Source organism: Psammomys obesus, unplaced genomic scaffold, assembly GCF_907164565.1.
Source record: "Psammomys obesus unplaced genomic scaffold, mPsaObe1.curated_primary_1811, whole genome shotgun sequence".
In the NCBI taxonomy this organism is placed as follows: domain Eukaryota; kingdom Metazoa; phylum Chordata; class Mammalia; order Rodentia; family Muridae; genus Psammomys; species Psammomys obesus.
In genome coordinates, this window is record NW_026596100.1 from 451,326 (window position 1) to 462,862 (window position 11,537).

The following is an 11,537-nucleotide window of genomic DNA, read 5'->3' on the forward strand; positions in this document are numbered from 1 at the left end:
ACATACACACATGCATAGACATACATGCACACATACACAGGCACATACACACATGCATAGATATACATGCACATATACACAGGCACACACACATGCATAGACACACATGCACATACTCACATACATACACTCACACACACTCACATACACATGCGCCGTAATTAATAAAAGAAAATTGAAATAAGCGTTTGTAGGTGGAGGCACCAGTCCCAGGAGCCGTTTGCACACAGCAGCCGTTTGCCTCCAAAGCCCCAGATCCCAGCCTGGGGTAGGCTGCCATTTCCTGTCAGAGCGTGGCAGACTATAAAATCCAATTTTTAAAAAGGGTCGGTATGGCAGAGGTCACAACAAATCTTAGGTTAGGTAATATCAAATTGCTGATTCTTCAGTTTAATAATATTCGCACGTTCCTCCAACCCAACCTGTAAGTATGGATAATTAAAAAAAAAAAGAAAAAAGAACTTTGTGACTGTGGGAATTTGGTCTATAGTTTAAAACGGATTTCACCGTGTTTGGAGGAGAAGGAACGCAGAGGTGGGCGGCAGGCCGCTGGGCGGGGAGGGGGAAGGCCTCGTCTCTGTGGGTATTTCCTGTCTCCCTCTCGGATCCTCTCCGCCTGGGCATGAACTGCTCTCTGCTCCAGCCCACTGCCCCGCACACCAGCGGACTGGACGTGTGAGCCCAAGTCAGCTCTTGCTTTCTTTACGTCTCGGGGGCTTCGATCGCGGAGACCAAACCCGACAGCGGTGTGAGCGTGGAGCCAGCCAGGAGACGGTTTACCCTGAATACCCAGCCTTAGAAAGGTGGGCATCGGGCTGGGGGGCAGCTCCGTCGGCGCCTCGCTGCCTTCGCGGGGTGCAGCACTCCAGAGGAGGCGGCAGCTGGGAGAAAGGAGCCAGCGAATGAGGAGGACCAGGGTCTCACGCAGTAACCGACTTCACTCAGAACATCAGACACGTTGTCTGTACTCAGGGTTGACAGGGGTCACGTCAGTGAGGCGTCCAGCCACAAGACAAGCTGCAGGCGGCAAAACCGCGTTTCTCCACAGACACAGCCACAGCCAGCGGTGTGAAGTACAGTCGTCCCGTGTGCTACACCCGGGAGGGGCACGGGGCCGCAGAGAGTCAGCTCCCGGGACCCTCGCCTTGCTTGTGTCTTCTCCCAGCACCCGGATCCTGCTGGCAAGAGCGCACAGCGGGACCCCAGCCTCCCAGCGCCCGGGCACAAGAGCGCGCTGGCAGATCACCCGGCACGGCATACGCGCACGCACGCACGCACGCAGGCACGCAGGCACGCAGGCACGCACACGCACACGCACGCACTCCCACAGAACCGCTCTTGGGTACGCACACAAACGAAGGAGGGGGAGCCGGTCCCGCCTCCCGGTGCCGCCGGCTCTGGAGCCGCAGAGCGCACGCCAACACACCTGAAGACGCGTCCAGGAAGGGGCGTCCGCCTTTCGGTGCTCGGGAGAGGACGGGGTGCACCGACCCACGCTCTGATGATGGCTTCCGAGGCGACAGGGTCCGTGGCTGCGGCGGAAGGGCTGGCGAGGGCTGGGCGGTGTGTGTGAGTCCTGGGGAGACCTCCGCTGGCCTCGCAAGGCAGCGCTGGTTGAGTTTTACGGCCCGTTCTGGCCAGAAACAAAGTCCTTCTCGTTCCTGAGCTCTACAGGGTCCTAGAAGCGCGCAGACTCCAGGTCAGGCAGCGGACTGCAAACTCAACTCCCTCTTCCGCAGCGCATCCCCCAGGATGCGCTTCGCCAATCCCGGTCCTGTAGGACCATTCAGAAAGCAGAGCCGGAGGCGGCGGGGTGGTGGAGGCCCAGCGGGGTGGCACACACGCCTTTACCCCCAGCACGCGGGAGGCAGAGGCAGGCGCATCTGTGGGACTTTGAGGCCAGCCTGTTAGGGAAAGCAGGCCTTACGGCAGCCAGGGCTCTGCAGACGGAGCCTGCTCAAAAGCCACCAGGAGGCTTGTGCGGTGAGAGAGATGGACCACAGGTTAAGAGTGTCTATTGCTGGCAGAGAACCCTGGTTTAGTTCCTAGCGCCACGTCAGGTGGCTCACACAGCCGGAAATTCAGATCTGGAGTCTCCAGTCGCCTCAGTCTCTCGCACCTGCAGTCTCTTGCTCCCTCTCACATACACTCCGTGTTCATGGGCAACGTAAAATTTAAACGTGCTAGAATAATGAAATCAGTTTCTTTCTTTCTTTCTTTCTTTTTTTTTTTTTTAGGAAAACAAAACCAAACCAAACCAGGGAGGTATGGAAAAATGGAAATCGATGAAGAGGGCTGGAGAGGTGGCTCAGCGGTTAGAGCACAGGCTGCTCTTCCAAAGGACTGGATTTGATCCCCAGTACGCACAGCTCGCAACCATCTGTAGCTCTAGTCCCCGGATCTGATGCCCTCTTCTGACCACCAAGGTCACCTGGCACACACGTGGTACACAGACAGGCATGCAAGCAAAACAGCACATACGCATAAAATAATAATTATGATGAATTAAAAAATTGTAAAGAGAAAAAGAAGGGGTCAGAATCAAGGCATAGCGTGAAGGGATGGGCGAGGGGTGGTAATACTGTGGAAACAGCGGTAGACAGGGTGTGTGTGATGACCAAGGCTTTCTCCCAGGCTCCAGAAATGAAGTTAAAAACGAACAAAAAATGGAGAGATGAAAATAGCAAAGTATAAAGAAACACACAGACGACTACATAGACCCACACATACGTCTGTGTGTGTAGTGTGTCTATGCATGTGTATTCACACATGAAATTAGTCTGTACACACATACGCATACCTGAATGTCGACAAATAGTTTTTTTAATTCCCGAAGTAGTTTGTTCTTTATTTTTTATTTATTTATTTTTTTAGGATACTTTTCACTAACATTCTTTTGTTTGAAAACTTTTAGTATGGAAAGCAACGGGTTTTCCTATGTCACTTTCTTTCTTTAAAAAATAAAATAGGCCCCCTGGGCTGGAGAGATGGCTCAGAGGTTAACAGCACTGACTGTTCTTCCAAAGGTCCTGAGTTCAATTCCCAGCCACCATGGGGTGGCTCACAACCATCTATAATGAGATCTGGTGCCCTCTCCTGGCCTGCTGGCATACGTGCATGCAGAATACTGTATAAATAAACAACAACAACAACAACAACAAAAACAGGTTCTGTGCATGGTAGCAATGCCTTTAATCTCAGAATTTAGAGGCAGAGGCAGGTGAACCTCTAAATTTGAGGCCGGCGTGACCTACATAGTGAGTTCAGGACAGCCAGGGCTACACGATGAGGTCCTGCCTAAAAATAATTTTTTTTTTTGAAAATTTAGAATAAACAATGTTTAATTTATGTGTAGGCGTGTGCCTGAGTGCACCACATGCTCTCAGAGGTCAGAGTAAGGGAATCAGATCTGAACCCGGGTCTTCTGCAAGAGCGAGAAATACTGTAACTGCGGAGCCGAGTCTCCAGGCCCTTACGGTGTTTTCAAGCCCGCTTCCTTTCGGTTGATCCTGGCCTCCCCCAGTGTTCTTACCATCCTTCCTTCCATTACCTTCTGCTCTCAGTCTCTCCCTTCCACCTCCACGCCACATGTGTTTTGCTGCTCCCCATTTCCATTGTTCTTGTTCCGCTTCTCTTCTTTTAGCCGAGATCACTCACGCACATTCCGAGAGTTTGGCTGCCACTTGCTGTGGGCCTGAGGACGTTGAGGCCCAGGGTGGCGCAGCCCTGGGAGAAGACATCTGGATGATGGAGTTAGAACGTCCAGGCTAGTTCTTCTCCGTTCTTGGTGTGGTGCTCTCCAATCTGGACTCCAGAGACCTTCTGAGAGCGGTAGGTGCCTGGGTGTCTGGCCAGGCTGGGACCACCCGGGAGAGTGCTCTCTGGGCATGTTTCCAGCTATCAGGCCTCCTGCCACCCTGAGGCTCTGAACATTTTAAGGGATGCTCCCCAGTTCCCTGGGGCCTGCTTGACTTTGGAAGACAAGGAGGAAACATTTTCCCTTTTAGCTCCTCTAACCTCATTAATATACACTCCTAAGTATGGTTATTGAACATATGTGTGTGCTCATTTGTGTGAATGTGCACGTCAGTCCGTCAGCCTGTGACTACTCTTCACTCCCTTTGAGACAAGGGTCCTGTCTGGAGCAACTCTCACTGACTTTTCTGTCCCTCATTACACTGTCTGTAAGTTACTCAGGCCTGTAGCAGCCTGCTTGAAGGAGCCCTTCCCACCATATCTCCTCCTTCCATGAGGACTCTGCCTCTCGGGGCCAACCCCACTACCTCTGAGCTCTCTCCCCGGAGCCCCCCCCCCCAACCTTTCCTCTTACCCATCTCCATACCTTTCTCTCACCTGCTGACCCACAGAAGCACTCTTTAACTAGGACCCGCAGCCACCACACTTGCCTAGGACCCAAAGATGACAACAATAGCCAAGAAAGGAACACTGATCCAACAAGAAAAAGAACAAATAACTATCTGGAGAAACATCATAACTCCAGATGCCTACATCCCAGTGCAAAGATACAAACATGATCAGCCAAGATGCTGTGCCTCCACCAGAGCTCAGCAGCCCTACTGCAGCAGGCCTTGACAAGTGAAATATACCTGAACCAAAAGACAAGGACTTCAAAACAGCAGCTATGAATATTTAAGCCTTTAAGAGGATATGAATAAATTGCTTAATGAAGACCATGAAAACACAAACAGTTGAATAAAATAATAAAAACAATTTAAGTTATGAAAGTAGTAATAAAATCTCTGAAGAAAACACAAGCTGAAAAAAAAAAACTGGAAATGAGAACATTAGGATATCAAACAAAACCACAGAGGTAAGCCTCATAAACAGATTACAAAAACCTGAGAAAGAATCTCAAGTTTTGAAGACAAGGTACAAGAAATGAATACTCAGAGATAGAAAATGTTAACTCTAAACATATCTAGGCACAAAACATACAGGAAATCTGGCCACTATGAAAAGATAAATCTACAAAAAATAGGGACTACAGATGCCAGATAAGATGATACCCAGCAAAACTATCACAAAACTGAGGGAGGGAGAAATAAAAACATTCCTCAATAAGGACAAATCTAATCAATTTCCATCAACAAATTTAGCTATAGAAGGCACTAGAAGAAAAAATTGAGTCTGAAGAGTTTAACTACACCCAAGAAAACTATGGGATAAATAATCCCAGACCCACAAATCAAAAGAGGGGGAAGCTCATGTTGCAGGATATATAATCATACTGTGAACCAGAGATTGTATTGTTTACTGGACAACCTGTTTCCAGTTGTGGTGTGGCCCAGTCCTAGCACACACCATTAAATCCAAGACGCTTCTACAGGATGGTGAACAGGATTAAATAAAATCAACCATAGGTCAAGAGGCATAGCAAGCAACCTGGTGACAGGAAGTGAACATAGAGAAAAGGCAGAGTAGTGCCAGCACTCGGGAGGCTGAGGCAGGCAGCCTGGTCTACAGAGTGAATTCCAGGACAGCCGAGGCTATGCAGAGAAAGCTTGTCTTGTAAAACAAAAAACAACAAACAAACCAGGAGGATGGATAGGCACACAGGAAGTAGAAGGGAATGACATTCAGCTTGAGGGATGTTTTTCTTCTTTTTTGTGTTTTTTTTTTGTGGGGGGATGTTGGCTGAGGAAGAAGATCAGCTGTGTGTTTTCTCTGCCTCTCTGAGCTAGTAGGCTTTCACCCAGAATCTGGCTTTGGAGTCTTTATTGGGAAAATGGACTGAGATTTTGTTAAAAACAACAAGCCCATATACCATACAAACAAACCAACAGGAATCAATAAATGCTGCTTATTGATAAATATCAATTTTAATGTTCTCAATTCCCCAATAAAATGATAAAATAACAGGATTTGATTAGAAAATAGGATCCATTTTTGTGCTTCACTATTGAGGAAGGACATCAGCTCAGGGTGAAAGGATGGAAATGTATTTCAAGCAAATAGACCCAAAAAGCAAGTGGGTGCAGCCATTTTAATATTTGACAAAATAGGTTTCAAAATAAATCAGAACACACAGGGAAGGACATTACATAACCACAAAAGGAAAAATCTAACCAGAGAATATTGTGATTCTACACTTTTTTTTTTTGAGACAGGGTTTCTCTGTGTAGCACTGGCTGTCCTGGAACTCACACTAAGACCTGGCTGGCCTCGAACTCAGAGATCCACCTGCCTCTGCCTCCTGAGTGCTAGGATCCACCACCACCCCGCACAATTCTAAACATTTTGCCCCAAACACAAGGGTGCCCAAGTTCATAAAAGAAACACTAAAATATCAAAATGACCCTCACACAGTGGCAGTGAGCTACTCCAGCACTCCATTCTTGTGGATAGACAGGTCATCCATTTCTCTGTTTTCTAAGCAGAGAAATTCTAAAGTTAAATAACAAATCAAATGAACCTATCAGACAGCTGCACAACATCTCACTCAAACAGAAAAGAATATACTTTCTTCTCAGCAGGTCACGGAACTTGCTGCAAATTGACCATATATTGGACAAGAAGAAAGTCTCAATAGTTATAAGAAAATTGAAATAATGCCCTGCATCCTATTTAACCACCGAAACTGCAGAAAGTCTGTATACTCACATATATAGATTTCAGTCTATATACTCACTAGTGAGCAACTCACTACCGAATGAAAAAAATCTATCAAGACAGAAGTTAAGAACTAGATTAAATCTTTTTTTTTTAGAATTGAATGGAAATGAAAACACAACATACCCAAACATATGGGACACAATGGAGGCAGTTCTATGAGGCTAGCATTATGTGCCTACTTCAAAGCCTGGAGAGATCTCATATTAGCAACTTAGTGACACACCTGACAGCTATTTGCCAATGAGAAGAAATAATCCCCCCAAATAGTAAACACCAGGAAACAATCAAATTCAGGGCTAAAATGAATGAAATACAAACAAAAAAAAATAATGAAGAGTCAATGAAATGAAGAGTTGGTTCTTTGACAAACAAGAAAGACAAACTCTTAGCTAAGTTAACTAAAAGATGGAGAGAAAATTAGTAAAATTAGAGATGAAAAGGGGGACATCACAGACACTGATGAAATCAATAGAATAATAAGGACACATTTAAAAAATCTGTACTCAACCAAACTGGAAAAAAACAAAAAAACAAAAAAACAAAAACAAAAAAAAAAAAAAAAGGGAAAATTTCTTAATATATATGACCTACCAAAATTAAATCAAGGTCAGATAAGCAGCTTAAACAGACCCATAATCACCAGTAAAATAGAAGCAGCAATGAATGTCTCCTAAGCAAAGAAAGCCCAGAGCCAGATGGATTCAGTGCAGAATTCTACCAGACCTTCAGAGAAGAATTGACACCAATACTCCTCAAATTATTCTGCAAAATAGAAACAGAAGGCATATTTCCTAATTCTTTTTATGAGGCCACTATTGGTCTGTTACTAAAACCACACAAAGACTCAATGAGAGAGAGAGAGAGAGAAATTTGACCAATAGCTCCTGTTGCATTCATTTTAAAACTCTATTTTATTTGAGGTTGCTTAAAGCCATTGCTTCCAATCCCCCAACACTAGGTAGGAGAGAGAGAGAGGGTTAGTGGGGAGAGGGGCCGCAGACCCCTTTACTTCTCCCAGCTGTTTAGGGCTGATGGGTTGTTAGGGGCTATACCAATCTTCGATGCAGCCAAGAGTCTTTCTTCATCTGGCTGCTCCAAATGGCCATGCTGTCCATCTCTGACCTCTCCAAACTGCCACGTGCCATATGCGACCTTCTCTCTTTCCGGATTCTCTTATTTATATCCCTCAAGTCCTAGGCCATGCCCCTCTCTGTGCTGCATGAGGCAGGCCGTTACCAGCTAACCAAGACCATGCTCCGCATGAGGCAGTTATCCTCTGTGGGCACACTAAAGCCCAAACTAAAATCCCACACTTGAGATTAAAACAAAAGCATATTTACATAACGTAACTGAGTTTTTAATGGAACCAACCTTTCATTACAATCCCTTATGACCAAAGATGCAAAAATTCTCAGTAAAATACTTGTAAATTGAATCAAAGAATACAGAAAAAAGATTATCTACCATGATCAAGTAGGCTTCATCCCAGAGATACAGGGATTAAAACATTTATCAAAACAATAAACTAATAATCTGTTGTAGAGGCTGGGAAGATCAGGAGAAATGAACCGGACCTAGGATAGTAACAGGCAAGAATACTGTGGGAAGGGGAGGAAGCTATACCAGCTGGGGTGTTTAGGATGGAGTAATTATTGCTCAGCATTGTGCTCAAGGCTAATTAAAAAAAAAAAATACCAGTCTCTCTGTGTGGTTATTTGGGTAGATAGCTGGTTAGGGAGTAGCCGCTGCTTTACTAATAATATAAATAAGTATTAAATATTAAGGATCATTCTACAGTAATCCATCATATAAACAGACTGAAAGATAAAAGCCATATGATGCAGAAAGGCCTTTGACAAAAATCCAACTTGTCTTCAAGGTAAAAGTCTTGGAGAAGCCAGGGATGCTGGTGAATACCTTTAACCCAGCACTCGGGGAGGAAGAGGAAGGTAGATCTCTGTGAGTTTGAGGCCAGCCTGTTCTACAAACAGAGTCCAGGACAGCCAAAACTACTCAGAGAAATCCTTTCTCAGGGAAAAAAAAAAAAAAAAAAAAAAAAGTCTTAGACTAAAAACGCAAGGGACATGCCTCATTATAGTAAAAGCAATTTACAACAAGCCCCCAGGCAACATCATTCTAAATGGAGAGAAGCTCAGAAGGATTTCTTCTAAGATCAGGGACCGGACAAGGTTTTCCACTGTCTCCATACCTACTCAATATAGTACCCGGAGCCTTAGCTAGAGCAATGAGACAACTGAAGGTGGTCAAGCACCCTTTGATTGGATTTAAGGCCCACTCCATGAGACGGAATCCTTACCTGATCCTGCTAAGGTGGCTAGGAAGTGGGGACTAGGTAGGTCATGGGGGGTGGGGCCAGCCTAGTCCTCCAACCCTGCTATTCTTCTAGAGGAGCATAGCAACAAAATTACTCCTATTGCTGATCTGCTCTACCCGCAGAGAAGTGCCTCGCTCAGCCACCATGGGGGACAGTTCTTCTTGCAGGAGATGAGAGCCAAGACTCCACTCCTGGCCAGTGTGCAGGGAGTGAGAGGCTTTGGAGTACTCAGTCCTAAATGACATGTCTTAATTTAACCCCTCAACTCAAGGCTCAGGAACCATTCAGAGGGAGAAGAACAGGTGGAAATGCTGTAAGAGGCAGATGTGACAGACAACTCCAAGGAAACTGTCTTCCGGGCACAGCAACACCTGTGAAGACACAGGGCCGGAGGCAGCAGTTTCCAGCCAGGCTGCAGGTCTAAGCCAGCAGAGGCTCCTGCACTGAGAGGCGGCAGTGAGCACAGGCTCCCGTCCTTATCCAAGAAGCTGTCTACAGTTTCTGCCCTCTGGCAAAGAGAAATCCCCTTCTCGGATGGAGCCTGTCAGTGTATTTTAAACCAGCACTTCAGGGCAGACCACGGGCCCAAAAGCAGTTGGCCAACTCAAACCTAGCAGCGTTTTTCAGCCCGTTCCTCTCATCCCGCTTCGTTTGGGCATTTTTGTGTTTGATGGTCTTTTGCTTGTTTATTTTTTGTCTTCAGTTTTTGTAGGTGTTTTGTTTGTGTGTGTCTACTTCTTTTGTTTAAAAGAGAAAGAGAGAGAAAAGAACATACAGTTAGGCCGGTAGGGAGTTGGGGGACGGTCTGGGAGGAAGTTAGGGAGCGAAAATATGATCAGAATAATATATTGTATAATTTTTTTTTCAAATAAAAAACTATGACAGTTCCCTCCTCCTCACCCGAAAAAAATACGAAAGACTTATTCGATACTGTAGTTCAGGTTGATGTATTTACAGTTTCCATTGTGGTTCTCTTTCTTCAAGCGTCCAGTTACTTTTAGGGAATTTGTGTCATCGGAAGATGTATGTACGCTGGCTTTCCGGGTAACTAGAAATATCTTCCCTCAGCGCTTGCAGTTGTGGGCATTTGGAGAAACACAATCTCTCCTCCGGTTGTTGGTCCAGGACTCCGATAACCTTACAGTTGTGGGCCTAGGACTCCCATAACCCTGCGGGATGGTTTTAAGCCGTTGAGTTCAAGCTCGCCCCCTTGTGGTCAGCGTGTGTCAGGACACCCCGGCTGCTTTGGTGACCGACTGCTGCGGCCAGTCCCGGCTCTCTGCAGGGAGAATTGCCAGCGGACGCGGCAGGAAACTAGGTGCTGCCCAGCCACTCGGGCGGCTGCTGGCCGGCCACACACAGCACCCACGGTGGCCACGCGGAGTCAGAGCTGTGTGCCTAAAAGCCAAGGAAGGAGGGTTTTCATTTTTAAATTTTTTTTTTTGTTTGTTCGCATTTATTGTTTAGAAACAGAGCGCGCGAGGGGTGAGGGTGGGGTGGGAGTGGGCGGGGAAGAGCGGGTGGAATTTCACCGACAGCTTGTGACTGGCTAAGCCCTTCTCGGGACGAGACGGGGAAAGTTCAACCGACGGTCTCCAGGACTTACTTGCACAGCGTCCTTAGCAACCAGTCGGGTTCCGGGAGACCCGAGCGCAGGGGTGAGCAGTTGTAGCTCCTCTAGCTGGTCACTTGGGGATTCAGAGTACTGTCCCGCCCGTTGGTGACCCAGACTCCCAGAGATACCTCACCTCTCAGGACCCCAAAGCCCTGGTTATTGGAAGAGGCCTGTGCCCTGCTAGGTCGTTGGGTGGAGGCGGCGTGAGGGGGAGGGTGTAGACGGTGGAGGGGGCTTTAGTGGTTGTCCCAGGGCATCCGGGCTGCCTGTCTGCTCAGTCTTCGCGGGCCCCAGCAGCCTGTCAGCTTCTCCCTCCTGCGCCTGCCCCCTCCCCTCGCCACCTCCTCATCCTTCTTTCTTTTGTACACATCCACTTCTGGATTTCCAAAGAGGAAAGTCTGACCTGAAGATCAGCACGTGTCAAGGGCAGGGAATAATTAAAGCAAACCCACACCGAAACGGAACAGGAGTAACCTTGAAAATAACGTCAAGGTTATCAACCGGGGAGCGTTTGCAGGAATAGCTAAGAGCGTGGTAGAAATCTGTCTGTCATCGAAGTCCTGACCGACGCTGTCATCTCGTGGTCTTCGGTCAAATTACCCTTTGCTCCCTAGGGGTATAATTTCAATCCCCTGATGCAAGATACACTTCCGCGGGCTTGGTCTAATTTTCATCTGCTCTAGTTCTCAGAAGCTGCCGTTTAAGTCGACTATACATTCCAAAGCTTGTTTCAACTGAACGTTTAAAAGGAGGCCAGAGACAGATTTCCAAGCAACCACTCTCTCTCTCTACTTGGAGCTACTTCAGCATGAGCAACGAGCGTGTCAGGAGCGTTTTGACTTCCCACATAACTCTTTTGCTTCAAGGTGAGTGCTGGAGTTTCATTTCGCCGATGACTGCCGAACATTTTCCAAAATGTGTCATTCATGTGATTCCGGGAAGTAGTGTTCTAAA